Here is a 21,672-nt window from a genome sequence, read left to right on the forward strand (position 1 = left end):
GTAACGGAGGGTGATAACTGGGAAAAAACCCTACTGAGGGATGAGACCCGGTGCGACACCCTGGCACAGCTGCTGCACGTGGGAGCAGAGGGGATCAACCACTTTCATACCTAATACACCATACGGCAAAGCTCTGGATGCATGTGGTAAAAATAATCATGCGGCGCACTGCCTTTGCACGGGAATTGGAGTTCTGGGATCTTCTGGCGTTCCGACACTTGGCTGCCACGGTAGATCCTCGACCTTGGCAGGAGGCTGGGTGCTTGACTATAGCAGATTTACACCCCGGAGAGACCTTTCTCACGTTTGAGGCAGCGCGGGATACTTTCGGGTTAAATCAGGGACAGTTCTTAACATACGCCACCATCCAGCATATCACCAGGGAGATATGGCCCACTCACCCGGAGGCCCTGCCCTCTCGGTCCTGCTCCAGGCGCTCCTGGAATATGGTGGGGGGCGCTCATGTTATATCACATATATATAAAGCCATGATAGCAGACACGCCCAAGACTGTGTTGCGAGCACGGGTGGCATGGGAAGAGGACCTGTCTGAACCGCTGGGGGAGGAGCAGTGGAATGCAATATGTGCGTTGCTCCGTCGAGGGCACCTGTTATGCCAGATTTAAGTTGATACACTTTAACTATATACATTGCACGTATATCACTCCAGCCTTCCTCAACAGAATTGATCCTAGAAGAGATAACGGCTACCCCTGCTGCAATGCGCGACCAGCAACTTTCTTGCACTTAGCCTGGATCTGTCACATAGTACACACTTTCTGGGAGACAGTGGTCTGAGTTTTGGGTCAGGTGGGGGCGGTGAGAGTGGAACGAACTCCTGTCCAGTGCCTTTTGGGAGATATCAAGAGAAAAAAAGGAAACAAATTGCAAAGGAAATTTGTACAATTGGCGCTGGTGTTGGCCAATTGAAGGGTTGCGATTACCTGGATGGATGTGCGGCGTTGGGGTACAGACATCAAGGAATGTGCGTTGGCAGAAGAAATTCGCTTAAGGTGGGCTAGGAGGGATGAACACCTTGAGAGGGATATGCAGGCATGGCGCGAGATGATTGAAAGTATTGCCGAGCAGGAGGACATGGGGCAGGAGGTTTCCCTGAGCACACAGAAGTAGCGTTGGGGCAGCTTAAATTATGAAGAGGAGCTTATGCAGAGGGACCGTGAATAGGCTAAATAATAATGTGGAACACTTGTTGCACCTTTGCAAGCTGGGAAACGGACTACATCAGACATGTTATCATATAATGTATTGTGGAGGGGGACCAGCCAATGTGTGCGCATGTGGTTATGGTGCAATGTTCTGAAAGTTAAAAAATGCATGATTTTTTTTTTTTTTTTTTTTACTTTTCTGGTTTAATTTTATTTGTATATTTAAATCTGAACCTGCTTTTTATTTGTAACAAATAAAATGTTTAAGTCTAAGGCTGCTTTTATCTCTGAGAGCTTCTTTTCTGAAATCAGAAAGATTTTCAATGAACTGTAGATGAACTGTATAACCCTTTCTCCAAGAGATAATTTATAGCCCAAGCTGTGGGCTCCTTGTATTTCCCAAACCAGCAGAGCTTTCTGCAGAGACCTCTGTAAACAAAAAAACACTTAGTTAAATAAAATGAAATGTACAGCCTTGAATTCATTGGAAACAAACCCACCATTGCATTTCCTCTCCTCTGTCTTCACCCAGCACAGGCTGTTTGTGAGTGAAATAGAATGCAGGCCTCTCTCATAACTCTGATTGGCTGTTGACAGCCAATCAGTGTGAAGGTTTGTTTCACAAAACTGAAAATATGTTGGTATGACTGAGGGATGAGGAATGAGGAGTAGGGATGATGGATGGGGAGTAGGGATGATGGCTGAGGCATGAGAAGTAGGAATGATGGAAGATGGATGAGAAGCAGAAATGAGGGATAAGAACCAGGGATGATGGCAGAGAAGCAGGGATGATGTATGATGGATGAGAAGCAGGGATGAGGGATGAGAAGTAGGGATGATGGAAGAGAAGCAGGGATGATGGATGAGAAGTAGTGGTGATGTACGATGGATGAGAAGTAGGGATGATGGATGAGAAGTAGGGATGATGTATGATGATGAGACGTAGGGATGAAGGATGAGAAGTAGGGATGATGGAAGAGAAGCAGGGATGATGGATGAGAAGTAGGGATGATGTATGATGGGTGAGAAGCAGGGATGATGGAGGAGAAGTAGGGATGATGTATGATGGATGAGAAGTAGGGATGACAGATGAGAAGCAGGGATCATGAAAGAGAAGCAGGGATGATGGATGAGAAGTATAGATGATGGATGAGACGTAAGGATGATGGATGAGAAGCAGGGATGAGAAGCAAGGATGAGAAGTAGGGACAATGGATGAGAAGCAGGGATGAGATGCAGGGGTGAGAAGTAGGGATGATGGAAGAAAAGTAGGGATGATGTACTGTATGATGGATGAGAAGTAGGGATGATGGGTGAGAAGTAGAAATGATTGAAGAGAAGCAGGGATGATGAATGAGAAGTAGGGATGATGTATGATGGATGAAAAGTAGGGATGATGGATGAGAAGCAGGGATGAGAAGTAGGGATGAGGAGTGAGGAATGAGGATGTCCTAAAATGGATGCTGTACTGCAGTCTAAACACCTTAGAGCCTCTACTGAGGAGATCTGTGTACAACACAATAGCATTGCATCTCGCTTGACTGCATTAGCCTCACTTCTTTCTGCAGTCAATAAAAACAGACCCTTTTGAATAGCTGTTTAAAAAGTTTTTTTAATATATCTTCATCTTATGCACAAGTGACGAAAACTACTGTGACATGTTGTTTAACCTTGCATGCCCAGCACTAACAAGAGATTAGTTTGTTGTCTGGGAAAGGCTTCCCTGCCCGGGAAGTGAGGCAGCGAAGCGGGAGGAGGGTGAGACATGGCAGCAGGACAAACCCATGGAGTGAACAGCTGAGAAAAGTCCTCAGGTCATGCAAGACACCTCTGGTTTGCACTCCACAACACATTGCTGAAAACAAAACTGTCCAGCGCCAGGGAGTCTGCCGTTTAATCTGTTTCCTCCCTCAGTGCTCTGCAGGCCAGTGACAACTTTTTTGCCCATAAGCAAAAATGTGTCCATAAGAAGATTAAGTTTCTCATGAGCGTATGAATGGTGTGGCATGAAACGCCTTATGTGTAACTTGCCCACAAGCAGGTTGTGAGAGTTACACTTTTGGGGGTTGAATGAACAGGACCATAGCCGGACTGAGCACCCAAGGCAGCCCTGGCAAATTTGTTAGACCAGCAGCCGGGCAGGAGGGGTAGGGGTGCAAGTGAGAAGCAGCACTGCTTTTGTTATTGGGGGCTGTGTTTGCAGCTGCAAAACAAACCTCCAGTATCAAAACCAGTCCCCACCCTTCAAGCCTCCCAGGGAAACGCCTGATGCCCACTAAGGCAAGTCCATCCCTGAACAGGACCCAGGGAAGCAATCCGACTTTCCATGAAAGTGATAGTGCAAGAAGACACCATGGGCATGCAGAGCACATACGTGTCTTACAGACACATAAATGGACAGGACAGACAATAAAATAAGCAGCAGCGAGCAAGGAAGGTGGGTGGGTGGATTGGCCAACAATGAAAGGAGGAAGTGTGGGGATGGGCAACAACATGGGGAACAAGCAAAACTGGGACATTAAGTAAACAGGAGCCCTCAGAAAATAAGGTTGATGTGTTTGCACTTCCAGAAATATTCTCCATGGCAATTCTCAGCTCACAAAGAGATGGATACACTGCTGCATTTATTTTCATATTGCAATTAAATGTCGACTGTTAAATGTTAAATGAGTGACTGTGAAAGCTCAAGAGGCTAAGGCAGGCGTCACACTGCTGCTTTAATAATAAAAAGCCCATATACTGTGATTTATTGAGCGCAGACCCAGCACTGGTCTTCGTGGAGCTGTAACAACACAGCTGGCAGTACCAGTGCACCTTGTACAGCTCCCCGGACAGCACTCAAAGCACAGGGCCTGTCAGTTTGCACTCCTTGCTCCCAAGAATGTCCTGACAAAATTTTATCCGTAAAACAGGTTGGGTGGAGGGTTGCAGGATTGCAGGGAGAAGCACTCTGAAGAATATGGAGGGGGTGGGGCAGAGAGACACATGGCTGAGAGAGAGCAATATGCCTTTTGCAGCCAGACAGCTGTGCTGTGCCTAAAAAGAATTGTGAATTCTTACTTAATGGCACAAGGGGATGGTGGGCATGTTAAAAGTTGCAAACTGAGGTGGTTACACTTACATGGGAGGGCAAACATATGAAAGGTAGTTAAGGAGAAGAGAGACCCATTCTGAGGGCAAGCTTGAAGGGTCATGGACAGGCACGGGCTTACAAACAGTATATGACAACCAGGATGGCTTGGACAACGATGCAGTTACTAAGCATTAAGGGTGAAAAGCTGCCAAAGTCTCAGACACCAATGGATTAGTGAGCAGAGGCTACAGAGTGGCAGTCGATGCCAGCAGCAGGAATAGTTCACTAAGAAGACAAGGCAAAGTGATAGTTTGGCAACTCTGTGGATAAGGAAGTGACATAAGCATGTGAGGTGTAAGGCTACCATGGTCACTGACAAATTTGTTCTCAGTCTTTGAATGCTTTGCAAATGTGATGACATAAGAACAAGATTTACTGCCTGTTTAGAAAAACAGAATGGAGCTCGGAGCCAGAATGCTCTACAAATGAAAAGGGAAGCTTCACCAAACATGAGAAGGAAACTAAGAAATAAATAGTGCCCCAAAACAAACAGATAAGCACCAAAATGGAAAGATACCATTAGTTAGGTGCTGCTCCATGGGAGGAAACAAATGACAACAATGAGGGACAAAGAGAAAACATTAACAACTAGTAAGCAAGTATTTTTAAAGGGGAATGAAAGTAACAAATAAAAAGGCAATGGGTGGGCTGTAAGCCCACAAAGTGTATACAACTTGTCTTGAAGCGACAGCACACGCGCTGCCTCGGCTTGACCTAAAAACACACAAACATTAGTGATTCATGTTATGGTAACTGTGTTTTATACGGCAGCTGCATGTATTAATGTTTACAGAATGTGCAATAACCATTGTGCCTTCAAAATCTGGCAGTAAGAACAGCATGGAGGCTGAAGAAATTTGAGCATATCTCACAGGCCAGAGATAGATTGGGTTGGTTGATTATAGAAAAAACAATTTTGCTTCAGATAGCTCGTCTTGTTCACAAATCCTTTTATAAAATTGAGTGTCTTTTTCGTTCAAAATTGACAATTACATATTGCCCCATGAGGACCCTTTATTCAAACACTGCTCTATTACTCAAAGTGCCCCAAAGTGACTTTGTGAGTAGTAGGGCCAGAATGAATTTCCACTAGAAATTCAAGTGATTCATTACTTCACCGTATTCAAGACAAAAGTACGAGCACACTTCTCTGCTCAACCCTTGACTTCTCATTACTGAGATATCGGCAGATTTATTTATTTATTTGTTTTTCGTGATTTGTCTTTTACCCTTTAACCCCTCTGCCCTTGAGGTATCCCTAGCACTAAGATTCTTCCGTAAAGATGCACTTAATAATAATAATAATAATAATAATAATAATAATAATAATAATGTATGGATGAATGCCATATAAAAGACATTTGTATATACCTGTGTTTATGTGCATTGTCACTTCTAAGCCAGACCTGTTGGCTTTGACAATTCTAGTTCTTGGTTCACAGAAAGGGGCTACAATGGCATATTGCTTTTTTTGCCTGGAGTGCCCAAAATCTGTGCATTCATTTATATTCCACTGGGTTAAAGAGCAGGACGCTGGAGGATGTTGGGGAGCCAACACAATGCTCTTAATTGCAGGACTTAATACTTGTATAAATCTAATATGTGTCAACTCATTTTCAATAGCCACTTACGCATAGAAATCATACCTCCTGGTAATGTTTTCTTGAGGAAGAAAAGAAAGTGCAAATTTTCTAAGGCAGGCTTTAGACACGCTTTAAAACCATTTGTTTTGGCGTTGTTTATTTAGATGTGCTACTAATAGGAATGTAATAGCAGTGAAACCGACTTTCACCGTGCCAGCCCACTCGTGCCAGCCGCCTGGTAGCCAGTCCGGCATAGATTGTAGTTTCACCCTCGGGTTATGTGGTGGCTTGAAAGATATTACATTTCCTGTAAGGCTGGTGTCTCTATGAGGCAAGTGGAAATGGTGGCGAGTCAGATGAGCTAGACACGTGATTGACTCTCCCCCAGCCCTATTATCTGGTTGAGAAATCTCCGAATCGGCCAGACCCCCTGTGAAGATCCACCCACCCAGGAGGATGGAGCCAGAAGTACTTACTCTTTAGGAAGAGCTTGAAAACGGAACTGTTTAATCAAGATTACAATTAAGAAATGAGACCATGGAAAAGTATAATCCAATTGACTCCATAGGTCTCGACCTTAGCTGTTTGTAGTTTAGAACGATCCACTTCTGCCTTTCACCACAAAATACCTCATCTTTTTACATCTGCTGGTAACTGCTTGGAACCAGAAAATTGCAAAATATTGTGTAAACTATTAGCTGGATCTGACATAAAGAGAATGTAACCCTTATAAATATAGTAACCCTGCACAGGATACCCTAGAATCTACTAAAATGATATACAGTGCATGTTAAACCAAGTGCTATGACATGTTGTTATGTGCCATGTTCGCTGCTACTGAAAGTACCTTAAATAAATGAAGATGTGCACCAAATCACACAAATGTTTGGGTTTTTAAAAGGCTTGAAAATTAGCTTGTAAACTCCAAAAGCTTTTCTATCATAGTTTGTAATATCTTCCAAGTCATAACTGTACATATGCAGAAATGCATGCACTTTACGGTGTTAACAGCCATCATGCCCTCTGCAGATGGCACTAACTGTTGTTCATTGTCTTCTACTCAATTATGGGGCTAAGCCAAAGGCAAAGATATGTATTGTGATTTGTGGGAATTTTACATCAATTTACCCTGGAATTACACCCTTTGTCCCCTCCACAACCTGCTATGGCCGTCTTCTGGAAGCCCGGTTTTCAAGGCAGCTGGAGACTGGCTTGGTGACTGGGTGGCATCGCAGGTATACTTCTATTGGAAGGAATAAAACGTCTCTTCTTCAACTGCTCCTGCCTCCTGTTGTCACATATTTCTAGTGAGGAGGACATGTTCTGTGGTTGTCCACGCCTTGCAGCAGATCAGTACACCTCGCTAGAGGTAGCGGGAAGGGCTTTTAACAGCTGTTAATGCAAGGCACGGTGAGGGCAGTCGGTTAACCTCATTCAACAGAGGCAAACAGTCTGGCCGAACCTGTTTGCTTTATGCCCCTGCATCGCCCTCTCACTGAACCTCGAATCCAGACACACAACAGGAGGTACCGCCAGCATTCTAAGCATTCTGATTGGCTGAGCTAATTTTAGCATTCCATACAGGTGCTAAAGCACAGTTGGGTTAATCACATACTGGTGGCATTGGAAAGATTAGGCTGACCTGCGCTCCTGCCGAAAAGCAGCTCTGAAATCTTGGCAAGCCCAAAAATATAAAATCAAGAATTAGAACATTATAGGTAGAGGCCAATTTCAAGGTGCTGTTAGAATCATGAAATACCTTCGCGATGTTATCTATGCAACAGAGGTAGAATCGTGGCCACAGGTATTCACGATCTGCACTAACACCGACTGTTGTTTTTTTGGTAGCTCACAGGGTTGAGCTCGGCTGCTGAATCCTGAGTTTTCCGATGGACACATATTGGGAATTTGTCAAGGACGCCGCTTGTATGTAAACGACAAGAGCTATTTAAGTTTATGGGTTTTATTTTATTATTTTAAATGTGTTCTAAATATACATTTTTATTTGCGTTTTGGCTGGAGGTCGAAGCTGCCGCCAGCTGGAATTGGTTCAGTTCTGGCTCTCGGTACCTTTCCACTTCCAGTACAGTCTGACAGCACCTGTGCCCAAGCGTCGAAGAACGAACCTGACCACACCCAATTCACACCTTGTTCGGTTTTATAGTTCTCTTTTCCTGCTTTTAATCTGGGAGCACCGCACAGTGATCATGACGTAATCCGGCAGGGATTCTGTGTCACGCACATGCCCCAGCTCGCGTCTATCCCCCCAAGCGCGCAATAAAACGAAAGGCTATCCTCCTCAGCCTGGCACCACAGGGCGCCTCTGCCTCACAGAGGGCAGGAGGCAGGCGTGCAGCTGAAGTTAAACCTGCTGACAGCGGCCGCTCCTCCCCCCACTCCACCCACCCTCGTTCTCCCTGATCCACTGCAGCACTCAGTAAGATTTCCTGCCTCACACCAGCAAAACAACGCGCGCGGCTTCTATAGGCCTCTGGGACGCTGATCGGCTGCAGGTACGTGCCACATGTTTCACATGGCATTAAGGAGTAAAAATGTGGGTTATATGGGCATCTGGGTACTTGGTCTGTGTGTTGGGGGAGGTGCGCCAGGGAAGGAAGAGACAAGTGGACAGAACTGGTGCTGAGCATAGTAAATATTTAACTTGGAAGAGGCAGTTTTCAGCGTCCCTCTTTTTGCTGCAGCGGATCTCTGTGGGCGTGGCATGGGCACATTCACCGCAGTGCATGCACAGTTTGCGGAGGGGCTACTGTTGGTGCAGCAGGTGGGGTGGTACCGGGATTTAGAGCCCTGCGGGGACCATTTAACCCTGCCAGTGGTGTTGTTTATTGCCCCAACAGCCCCGCAGGGGGCCTTTTTTCCCTGCTTGCACTGGGGTCCATGGCATCCTTGTTCGCTACTCTTTGCATACGTGTTAATGACATCTTACATCCACAGGTGTAGCCGCAGAGAACCTGATGTAAGATAGTTGCATCACTCGCACGTTAGTGCGTCTGTTCTGCTACAGAAATAGTTTTGTTTAGCTCCCGCTCATTCTCAAAATTACACTCACGTCTTTAGAAAATGGGTATATGCAATGAAGTAAACATCAACAACTATCGATCTGTTCTGTTATCTTGTTTTTTAAAATGTGCTTTATTGACCTTAACATACCTCCAATTGTGCACTGTTCAATTGTTTCACATATGTTAACAATTGTGTTCACATAAAAAGTTTATTTCCTATGCTTCACATTGGCGGAAATCCATAATTCTCAGGAACAATGTAATGTCGTGAAATGCTTGTCTGATACCACTATTGGTTAAAAACAACAGATGCATATGTCATATGCATACAGTAGCTATGATCAGGTAACACTGCCTCTAAAATTTGAACACGTTCATTTTTGGTAGCAAGGGGAGATTAAGTGATTAGCCCAGAATGACAGAATTTTGAGCCGGTGCAGAGACTCGAACCATGTTCCCCATCTTCAAAGTCAGCAGTTTACTTCACATCCTCTACCCTAGGGTTCTTTGTCTCATGCGTGTTGGGGCAGTCTGGGTATAACTTGTTTTTTTTAATATAGCGCCTGGTAATACAGGTTCTGCCATTTTATAGCGCAGCATAGCAGGTGCCATTCTTAACAAAATCGCTATAATTCATTTGCATCAACCTTGTAGAGATGAAAAGATGAAAAAGGTATGCCAGGCTTGCAATCTGTGACATTCTCGCTTTCTCAAGACCTCTGCAGTGGATGCATTAACCGACTGGCTTGAGTAAAGCTTAACACTAGGCGGTAGCATGTGCTCCTGATAATCTCCGGGGGGTCACCACCCAAGTACATAGGTTAGTTCTAGGCAAGAAAATGGCGAAAGGTGTTGTCTCCAAAATGGTGGAAAAGGAGTCATGACTCTAGACCCAAGTACTTCACAGCCTCAAGCTTGATAACAAAAAAACATCTAGCGTTTGGATGTAAATTGGGCCTCCTTAAATAGAGATCAGTTAGCGCAAACTCGTCAAATGGAGGTCAGTTAGTAGAGGCAGCCATTTTCATAATCATGTAGCGCAAAGAAGCTAACATAAGGGTGTCACAGTGAGAGGTGCAGCGTATCATAAGGGACAAAAGTGGAGCAAGCTCCATCAATTTCTCCTCTCAGAATTCACTGGTGTCATGGCTTCAATAGTCCCCTCACAGCTACAGCAACCTTGCAGATGCCACTTCCGGAAGCACAGTCTAAAACAGTGCTCAAATAGCACTGCTTCCTGTTTGAAGAGGCCCCACCTCGAATGTCCCCCACAGTCACTGTCACAGGCGCAGAGCTCTTTCACATCACCCTCTGGACCCCTGTGTATAATATCACAGCCAGTCTGCAGGAATGAGACAAAAACACTCCCAAAATGGCGGCCTTGTTGTGTCCACTCTCCTGCAGCGACAGGCTTGGGAGAGTTGCTGTGGCATCTGGCATACATCCACTAGATTCCAAACCAAAACACATATGTAAAAGACATTGTCATTTACAACACCAATAGCTTTAACTCTCTCAAATGCAAGACCTATTGCATTGCAAATGCTTGTTTGTAATTCTCATCAGTTCCTTAATACTAGCTCTGGACTGGGACTCAAAATACCCAGGAAACTGTCCCGGGTGACTTGTGCGCTATACCCAGTGCTTGAAATGGAAAAATAGAAGTGCAAGTACTCTGTATCAGAGTACCTGCTTGTTTCTGAGAGGTGCCAGTACTCTCCAATGAAAAGTATTACTTTTTTCTTGAGAAGTGCAGGTACTCTCCCTCTCAAAAAAAAAGTTCCGGTACTCAGTACCGGAGAGTACCAGCCCATTTAAAGCACTGGCTATACCATAACCAAGCCTGGATGTGTTCATTTCAGCTCCATGCTCACAGAGCGACTGGCAGCTGGACCCACAGTAAGATGATTTGGCAATGGGAGTTGACCCCCAAGAAAATTTGTGAAAAAAATTGAGACAGAACACTGCATTTTAAAGCATTTTCCTAAATAAATTGGTTGAGAAACATAGCCTTTACAGGCAGTTCTTAAGAGGAGCTAATTCAATATTTTAACATATCTTGGCCCACTCGGCTTATTAACCAGGAGCAACATTTCTCCACAACCATAATTTATAAACGTATAAGAAATGTTTCTGCCAAATATAAAATGCTCAAGGGACAGCAGGCAAATATCTTTGCTGTAAGAGCAACTAATCCATTCTGACTGTGTGAACTCCACTTTAAAAGTGGGCATTAAAATTCCTATTTTACGAGAAGAAAAGACTATTGTAGATACTGTGTTTTGACATAATGCCAATTGTTATTCCTGTGCCAGACAATAACCCAGTTATTAGCTAGCAAATACAACACCATCAGAAGTGATGCTATTATATATTAGAATGTTGGCAGCTCCATTGAAAACAATGGAGTGCTCCGGGCTTTTACTGGCCGGTAAAAGCCCGCAGCGCCAACATTCCAATGTTCTCTTTGTTCACAGCAAGAGCTGTGAATAAAGCATCACGGAGCCCGAGGGGATTTTAATCCCCTCGGGCTCCGTGAGGAATTTGTTTTATTTAATAGAACATTCTGCCCTGATTGGCAGAATGTTCTAATAGCCTTAGAACCTGTCGTAGCTGGCTCTACCGGCTATTAAAGGCCCTCTCCCTTGTTAAAGGCCCTCGCCTTCGGCTCGGGCCTTTAACGCAGGAGCGGGCTTTCGGCTCGGGCCTTTAATAGCCGGTAGAGCCTGCTACGGCGGATTCTAAGGCTATATTAGAACATTGGAATGTTCGGATCTCCATTGCAGACAATGGAGTGCTCTGGGCTTTTACTGACCGGTAAAAACCCGGATCCAACATTCCAATGTTCTCTTTGTTCACAGCAATAGCTGTGAACAAAGCCTCATGGAGCCCGAGGGGATTTTAATCCCCTCGGGCTTCGTGAGGAATTTGTTTTATTTAATAGAACATTCTGCCCCGAGTGGCAGAATGTTCTAATAGCCTTCAAACCCGCTGTAGTGGGCTCTACCGGCCACTAAAGGCCCTCTCCCTTGTTAAAGGCCTTCGCCTTCGGCTCGAGCCTTTAACGTGGAAGCGTGCCTTTAATGGCCGGTAGAGCCTGCTACGGCAGGTTCTAAGGCTATATTAGAACATTGGAGTGTTGTTAGCTCCATTGCAGACAATCAAGTGCTCTGGGCTTTTACTGACTGGTAAAAGCCTGGAGTGTCCACATTCCAATTGTCTTTGTTCACAGCAATAGCTCGGAACAAAAGCCTCACAGAGTCCGAGGGGATTTTAGTCCCCTTGGGCTCCGTGAGAACTTTGTTTTATTTATTATAACATTCTGCCCTCTAGTGACAGAATGTTCTAATAGCTTTATAGCCCTTCGTAGCTGTGCTATACCTGCAATTAAAGTCCCGCTCCCTTGTTAAAGGCCCTCACCTTCGGCTCAGGCCTTTCATGCTGGAGCGGGCCTTTAATGGCCGATGGAGCCCGCTGCGGCTGGTTCCAAGGCTATATTAGGTGATGCATTGTATGCCAGGATAACTTCTATAACTAGATGTTGTTCGGATGTTCCAGTGTGGGAAAAATCCTGAGGATGCTGCTCAGGCATTCAGGGTTGCTGGCAGTAGTATGCTATTGAATGCGTCAGACTCCATAGGGTGTTTCTAAAGTAGGCCAGAGTTCTGTTTAATATTCCAGCCTATCTGTTGCAATAACTGATGATGAGAAAGACCAAGGATTATCGCTATGTCTGAGAGCTGGTAACTGTGCAAGTGGTCTTTAAGGAGTTTTTGTCCTCCAGTCAATGATTATACAGTCTCAGACCTGAAAAAGTAGAGTTGGCAAAAATGCTAGTGGTACTGCAATGATGTCAGTGTACAGATTTTACCAATATATTACCTACACATAGCCACTGTCGTGCCAGTCTCCACATTCCTCTTATTTTTAAAGTGCAACCACAGTTCTACTATCCCAGCAACATTTGTTTGCCTCTGATCCTCACTGTGGACCTTCATATAAAATGGTTTTGCAGTTGCAGTATCTGAAGGTCCCCAGATTTGAAAGTACCATGCCATTCTAGTAGCCATACGGCCACCAGAAGGTAAAGAACCATTAATCCTTATTGGCCCAAGGCACACAAAGCAAAGCTGTCATTGCCCCAGGCAAGTTAAGTGACATTTTCATCCTAGCATTCACATGCCCTCTGCATGCAAAGTTCTTTGCTTTTCAAGAATCAACTTGGCCTTCTAGTAGGCAAAGCATCATTGCCAATCCAGAATTCGTAATTGTTCCCCAGAATGTAACGCACCTTTGCCATTTTGGATTCCATATTGCCACTGGCAGGTAAATCATCATAGCATTTTTCCGTTTCCTCTTGGCATCTCCTACATAAAGCACCACGGTCATGTCATTTCACAGCTTCCTGTATAGCCAGACTCAGCCAACCGGTGTGTCCCAGTAGTGGTGGAGTTACAACAACTGCTCCTGGGATTGGTCTTGCTGAGCCCCCGGGTCCTGCAGCTGGTGCATGATGAGTGTAGGGGCTCCAATGTGGCACCCCTCCACCAAAGCTACGCTGGACGCTTCAACAACACTTGTCGATGCAGCTTCTTTTTACGGGTCCTTGCTACTTTTACACTGATTGTGAACATAACCATAAAAGAAAAATCACCAAATCTCAGCTGTAATAAACTGCTACTTTTGAACCCGTGCGGCCTTTTAAGAGGCTCTCAAGGGACCACTTTGTTGTCTGTTTTGATCAAAATTCCAATTAGCCGGTTACAAATGGCTTGCACAGTTTCCTGTTGTTGATATCCATTTGTGTTCACATAACCTCTGCTCTAAATGTGATTACCACCGCGTTCTTTGCTGAAATAATGCCTTTATTTTATTTGTTTTTCTCTTCCTTGTAGTTTTGCAAACCACTTTAGTGACGATGCTATAAAGAGGAAATAACTAAATAAATCATAAAGTATGTGGTGGCAGGAAAGGGGCCAATCACACTCACAGAATTAATTATTCCCTTTTTCCATATCACAGAGTGCTCTGTCTCTACAACCCCACCTTTCTATGAAACACAATTAGAGGCAGCCCAGCGTGGTAGCTGCTACTACTGGCTTGCCCTTTGGACCGCAGGCAGTATGGTTGCTCCCCTCACTATGGAGACAGTTTTCTTTGTGTAACTTCCACAAACTACCTTTTCCTCTGGCAAATTGGAGGCTCCCGAGGGGCTAAGCAACTCTACTTCACACAGGAAGCAGATGAGAGACTTAGGGCACAGCAACCAATCAACTCTTGGTCAAGGGTTTATGATGTCACTTCCGATACACCTGGAACGTTGGGAAATCAAGATCATGTCAGACCATTAACCCTTGTTGTGTGGCTGCGTGTCAGAGATTGGCGCTTGCTTTGTGTTTCTCACCAGCTTAGGTATGGTCATTCTCATGCTAACCGCTCACTGTTGATCTTAATTCGACATGTTCAGCTCAAAGTTAAGTTACACCAATTAGATTATTTTACACACATTTTCACTGAGGAGCACCCGAAAGCACAGCTTTCTTGGTGAAAAATTGCAGAGGCAGAAATTATTTTTCTGCTCGGGACTTGTCATGAAATCGCCTGTTATAAGTATACAAGTATGAGTGCTTGATCGTTGCCATATTCCTTACTTGATGTCTTGCTGAAGTGGTAGTTTTCCCACTTGTTCCCCTCATAACTTTGAAATTACTTGGTGGATTTGATTGTTGAATGTAGTTATTCTACCATGTGCATCTTTTGATTTCTTCTTATGGTTTCTCAACCTCACCATTTCGCCACAGAGCCTCAAGAATACATGATTTGGTGCTCCTGAATGTAATGCAGTGTCAGTAAAATCTCATTGTATTGGCTTGCGGCAACCTTCCCCTCCCTGTTCCTCTTCTGTGCCTGATTCATCCTGATTCAGTCTCGAAGAGGAACCTCCCTGAAGGGTGGGGTACCATCATCAAAACTGTGGTCATGGTTGCCAATGGCTGACCCAGCAGCTAGATTCCGGGTCAGAGGGCTATCAGATATGAAGCTAGACCCATTGCCATCTCAGAACCTTGGGAGCCGGGCCTTAGATATGGAATTAGAGAAGATGCACATTGAGCATTTAACTGTGGCTGAAGATGGGAACGGAAAGGGCCCATATTTATTCATTCTGTTTGTACAATTGTTAATTTGTATAAATTCCAGATTTTATAAGGCACCAGAGTAGACATCCCATGGGCATTCGGTGCACTTGGCTATATAAATTGATACATTTTAGGTTAGTAGTCATGTTGCAGTGGCGATAAAGACCCAAGGGACAGTTTGTACCCTTCATATGCAGCAGATGTCTTAGTGCATATTAGGCCTCATGCCCTGTGGGAATGAAAATATGAATTTGTTTCACAATCTAGGAAAGCAAGTGGAGGGAAGATACTGAAGGGGAAGGAGCCTTGAGCAGAGAGCTAGAGCTTAAATGCAGTAGGGTTTGGATGGATGAGATGTGCGAAACCGGGAACAGGAGAAAAGTTTAAAAATAAAATAGGTATACCACTAAATTAAAAATAGAACATGATAAAAACCAGCAAGTCAGAAATTCATTCTTTTGGAAAATCCTAATTTTTAAAATAAAATGGTTTGTGGGATTTGAATGGCAAAGATTTTTTTTTTAAAGGTTACTTGGGACCAAACAGTCTTATGGTGAAGTGCGGTTCATTCAGGCTTTTAGGGGCTCAAGGGCATCCCGTGTCTACACGTGCCTCACATCAGCATTAACCATAGGAGGACAAAGAGGGAAGGTGTGGGCACACTGTACGGCAGAGGTGGTGGTAGTTGAAGTTATGGGGACACCCTCATGCTTTCCATAGAAAGGAGTCACCGGTTGTTTGGAGGCTGTGGGAGAGTGAGGTGTCGATGGGCATAGGTAACATGGGATTGGAGTTTGCAATATTTAACATTTATTTTAGAGCCTTTAAAAAGAGAAACATCTGACTTAGCAGGTCAGATTAATCCAAGGTAAGGTGGCAGTGTTAGCAGCATTTTTATTCTGTCTACAATGGGTAACACGTTCCATTTCAAAACAATATTACTAACTAGACCTTTCCATTTTGGAAACGTGAACATGTATTTATATATCGGACTAATAATATATTGTACATTCAATTTTGAAACTTCGGAGATTTTTTTAATCTATTGTTTTTCAAGTTTTGACTTCCTGATACAAAGTCGTTCTTTTTCAGATTGAGTCATTCATACGAATTCATTCAAACGTACTGCTTCTCTCACGCTTGCATTCAACGTATTCAGCTGGTCCCACCGCATTCTGAGCTGCCAGTGCTCATTCAAAGCCAATTTTAAATAATTGTGTTTCCAAGATTCTTCGAGAGACAGGTGGCAAAGAGATGATTTAGAGTTGGGTTGCAATCGTCTGATTTCTGGGAAAAGTGCTATATCTGAAGGACAACTCACTGCCCGAATTTCCTCCAGCATCAGGGTAGTGTGGCATATGATGGTAATGCCATTGGCATATGGTGATAAGTGAATTCCTGGATCAAAGCCAATGAGCAGCACACACATGGCATACCTCGGTAAAAGCCTACCCTACTTCAGAGCTTCATTTCACGCCGCCTCGCTAACTCTGGCCACTAAGTGCTCATAAAGTACATTGATTGATGCTCAAACAGTAAAAATCAGAAAACTACACTGTTCCACACGAATGGCCAATGGTCAAAAAGGCTCCTCTATGCTTAGAACCTAGAAGCCTCACACATCCAGTGGATGTCATGCTTCATCATCAGGTCTGCTTCTCATCTGGTTTGCACTGCATTGTCCGATGGGCCCCACAAGGGGACTCTTTGCTAGAGATCTTTTGAAGTGCATGGCGAAGAGAAGAGTAGGAAAGAATTCAGACCTACATGAAGGAGAGGGGAGCTGGAGAAGATAGGTTAAAGTTGGCTCGAGAACCACACAGCAATACGTTTATTCTACGTGACAGCTCTCGGTCAAGGTTAAAAACAAAGGGGAGTGGAATGGAAATAATGTTCCTCTACTCTATCAACAAAAAGAAGGGCAACGGGACTCTACCTTCCTGGTGTGCGGCTGTGGGTAGGTCACGCATCTCAAAAGATCTCTGGCACAGAGCCCCTCTTGTGGGGCCCGTGGGACATTGTAGCGCCAGCCCGAGGGTTCTAGCTTCTAAGCATAGAAGTGCCTTTTTTAACCTTGGCCATTCATGTGGAACAGTGTACTTTTCTGATTTGTACTGATTTTAGGGAGGCAGTACACTGAACCCATTAAGAAGCTCCCTGTCCCTCTTATCTTTGCTCAAATAGTAAAAACATGGGGGTGCATGTCTGGCATGCCACTAATTCGACTCTCAGAGTACAGACTTGAGGAATGATTTAGAGATGGGTGGTAATGGAAAATGAAACATTTCATAATATGATGTTAATCTCACTTGGTTACAAAACTTTTTATTCAAGTTGTGGTAAAGTGCATTCGAAAATTTCAATATGCAGATTAATTACAACACGTTCCTTTAGATTTGTGTTGCCCCCCCCTTTAAAAGCCCCTCTGGAATACTGCCATGTAGATACCCTGTTAGGTATTACTGCCACCAAGTACCAGATTGTCAGACTTGTAAAACTCAGCAGGGAGTGTAGAGATACATAATCACTGCCTGTGCACTTAGGGGCATACTTATGAAAGTTCTGCATCATGCTTGTACCAGGCAGCATGGTACGTTCATGACGCAAACCTCTAATTGAGATTTTTGAAGACACGCACAGCCACTTTGTGTTGCTGTGTATGGCTTCAAAAATCTGTAGTAATGCAACACCGGGCCACTCACTGTGTTGAATTTCCCTGCCCAAGTGAGGCATTCTATGGCCATTACGTAGATGTTCCCACACAACTCCCATGCTTTTTTACACATTCCTGGAATTACCAAAGCTGGTAAACCTGGGAGAGTGCAAAAAGATACACCTCCCCAGGAGAGGCGTAACAAGGAGAAATGTATTTATTTCTCCTTGTTACTTCCTCTTTAAATGTGTGCTGCATTATGCAGCACACATAGATAGAGGAAAATGCCTCTAAAAATGTTTTCTTTGGCAAGATGGAGCCCCTTCCGCCACTAAAACAATCCTGCAAGCAATGTAGGTTGCCTGTGTTGGCGCTTCGCAAGGCAGCTCATTGTGCGCCAGTGCAGGAGGAAAGGACAGAAATGTGCTGTATTCTTTTAGTGCGATGCATTCCTGCCCTTCCCCAGTGACGCAGTACAGCGCAGCAAGTTGACTTTCTGTGCTGCCCTGCACCACTTTTGCAATAAATATGGCCCTTAATTTCTCTAGCTGTACCTTCCGTAGGAAGCAAATTCCAGAAACCACACATAGACAGAAACGTAGATGGAGTATAAAATGAACCAACAACTCATTTGAAAATGTATTTAGCAGAATAATTTCTTTGAGTCTTGGGGATTCTTGCTAGCAAAGATACAATGACTTGGCCCCAGTTGATCACTTGCCTATCAAATATTTTAAAATATGCAATCTGGACTAGAAACAAAAATGAAATGCACAGAAATGATACATTCAAGATTAAGGGGAAAACAGATCGGGAATGTACAGAAATGTTGCTTATAAAATCACTTTACACATTTTGCAAATTAAAGGTTACTTTAGTTTATGTTTTTTCACAATTCATTTTACAGTCTAAAGTAACGTCCTTACAAAAGGTAAACCTGGGCACCTTAACCTTCTGGTTCACTGCCTGAAGTAAAATTCATGATTCCTGTGTATGGGCAAGGAAAAGGGGACGTAGTTAATGTATTGTTGGCACGCTCGTGAAGATCTTCTTCCCGCCTCGGGTTCAGAAACAACAAGGACGCTGGTGAGATGTCATCGCTAGTCTCAGCACTAGAGGGCGACTAGATCGCTCGACTTGGCGAAGAGCGTAGTAGTCAGAAACATTCAATCACAAATCATTAACATGAAAGCATAAACAATTCTAAACACCATGGATAACTCAAAACCAAATCAAACTCCAAGCTGAATAAATTTCAAAGCTTCATTACAAGTTCAAAATCAATGTCACATATATGATGCATAAAACTTAGTTATAAACATACATGAAAACCATTGGCCGAACAAAACGTCAGAAAAGATTTAATCTACTAGACATCAATACTATTAAGCACTCTAAAAGAATATCATAGATCAGCAAAACTATAATATGCACATTCATTTCAGATTTTTAAGTAGATGATGGTGACATCAATAAATCATCCTAAAAAAGTTCTTAAAAATCAGTTTTAGAGCTGGGCCATCCTTATCTCTAACACAAATTGCAGAACAGGAAATGCATATTGGACAACTCAGGCGTTCAGAATTAGTTGGGTAAATTAGTACTAAACAGCATAAATAAATGGGACAAATATGTATAACTTTATTCATCAATAGGAAACTAAGGGGTATAGAGATTCAGGAAAGCAGAGAGCAGCTGGGCATTATCAGCACATTCTGGAGTGGCTCTAGCAGAGTGACCAGGCTTGGTGCAGGAGTGCACTAGCTCTAAGTTTCCAAGTTCCTCACTAATTAAAATATCCACGATCCTCTGGATTGGTCCTTCAGGTGGGCTCACTTCAAGCATCAGATTGAGTGTCCAGTGGTTGTTGATGACACCACCAAGTTTGCAACTATACTGGATTTTCTCATCAAAAGGGTATTGTCATTTCAATTATTTCATACAGTTCTGCCAAATATAATAAATTTCCTAATTATTTGCAACATCAGGATCCTCTCTCATGATACACATACATTTTGCATTAGAATCATAAGTTTCCTGTCTTTTTCTACAGCTAGAAGAAATATTGTTACATAATTAACTCTGAAACATATTCCTTGCCTTCAATAAAATAGAACATTCAACATCACATCAGCAACCTAGGAAAAAAAATTCAGGTCAGAGGGAACAGAATAAACTAGTGATTTTCCACTACTGCTGCAAAATTAATCTCTCAGGCCTAATCAAGCTAAAAACCTAAATGCACAATAATCCAATTAATACATCAAATCCTAATGTGCACCTTGCAATTATAATCAAATATGCAAAGCAAAATATCTCATTGCAAACATTATTTATGACATGTTAGAACACTTTTAAACATTTACTTTTTTTTCTGCACACCGGTAACTCACATTAATAATAATTCATTTAATTCAATATAAGTATGATTAATTAATATTCATTTAATAATTCACTTACTTTTTGGTCATTTCAGGTCAGTAATTCACTCAAATATAAATGCACAATGTCTTCACGTTAAATGTGATGTCAAAATACGAATGGCAGCCACAATGTTGACCATAATTTAAACGTGCACATTTTGCATTTCCAAGTTAACTTCTCTGGTAGGCTTTTAAATTAAGGTTAATTAATCACTTTATGCTAACTTCTATGCCACTTATGTGTTAATAAAGTTTGATCTCTATCAGTATTTAAGGCTTACATAAAATATTTATGTAGTGCCTTGCTTCTGCTCCGAAGATGTAATTCTCTTGGAGCTTCGAGAGACAAAAAAATATTAGACTTGAATGAGGTACGGGCTCCTCACGTCATTAGCCTGTCTGTACCTCTCAGCGACCACAAGAAAGCTAGCTGTGTGACGTACCTACCAGATCGTTGAAACAGAAATTCAAGAAGAAAACCCTGCAAAAAGGCCTTTGTAGACACACTCTACAAACCCAATGCCACTTTCACCAAAATCACACTAGCTGTTACCACACAGACATTAATGTTTTAACTTTAGTTCCCTTATCTTAAGATAAATTTTGTATTTACATGTCTGATTTGCTGTGTGAAGGGCAACTGTATCAAAAGCATCTAAAAAAACCTTTTAAACTTCTAGATTTAGGTGTCTTGTGGATATTCACCACCTGAAGCAAATCATCTTCCGGAACCGTGTTCGTAGGCTGTGAGTCGAGGAGAGCGTGAAAATGAAAAATATTGCACAGATAGTAAGAGATGCTTTCTGTTAACATCAAGACAGTAGGCATAAAATGAAAAATACCCCTCCCCTGACTTTGAACCAAACCTCTTATGGTACAAAGCAAGCAAAACATGTGAGCCCTACTCTCCATAGAAGAGCTCCCTTGTCTCTTCCATCCAAGCATCTATCCAATCATTCTTTCACCCTTCCCTCCATCCATTGATAGCGACTGTTTAACCTTTCCACTCTGGCACCCATCCATTTTTTCATCCATCATCGGATCTTTCACCATTTCATCAATCTATGAATCATCCGTCCAAAAATCCATTATCTTTGCAAGCATCAATCAGTATATCCATCCATCCGTTGACCCACCTAGTGATAAATCATATCCATCAGTTGATTATTTCACCCATTCAACCACCTACACACTCACCTTTCCATTTACTCTGCTGTCCTCCGTCCTTTTCACCTGTCTGCAACCAAGTCATCCACCCATCTTTTCACCCTTCCATTAGTCTATCTTTACCACCTTTCTTTCACACCTCTTTCTTTTCTTTCAACCTTCTGTCCTTTCACCATTCATTGCTTTCAGCGTTCCTACCTTTAATCCCTTTCTGCCTTTATGCATTTAAATTTGAAAGGAGAGGCAGAGAGGGGCATTGTCTTTAACCTACCAGTGTTCGTACTTTCCAAAAATATTTTGCAGGCCTTATAAAGCAAATACTCTTTTATCTTCCTTGCTTCCACTTGCTCTTCCATTTTTATAATTTGTCCCTTTTTCGCATTTTCT

At 43.1% G+C, this 21,672-nt stretch overlaps 1 protein-coding gene across 1 annotated transcript in view; it reads left to right on the top strand.

Annotated features, from left to right (window-relative positions):
- Positions 1-8,107: 8,107 nt before the first annotated feature.
- The window catches only part of FGF1 (fibroblast growth factor 1), a 328,310-nt gene continuing 314,745 nt past the window's right edge, over positions 8,108-21,672 (top strand). Inside the window, exon 1 of the mRNA XM_069244700.1 lies at positions 8,108-8,395. The gene's annotated coding sequence lies outside the window, so the exon portion shown is untranslated. The remainder of the gene's footprint in view (positions 8,396-21,672) is intronic.

This window comes from Pleurodeles waltl, chromosome 7 (genome assembly GCF_031143425.1).
Source record: "Pleurodeles waltl isolate 20211129_DDA chromosome 7, aPleWal1.hap1.20221129, whole genome shotgun sequence".
Lineage (NCBI taxonomy): Eukaryota > Metazoa > Chordata > Amphibia > Caudata > Salamandridae > Pleurodeles > Pleurodeles waltl.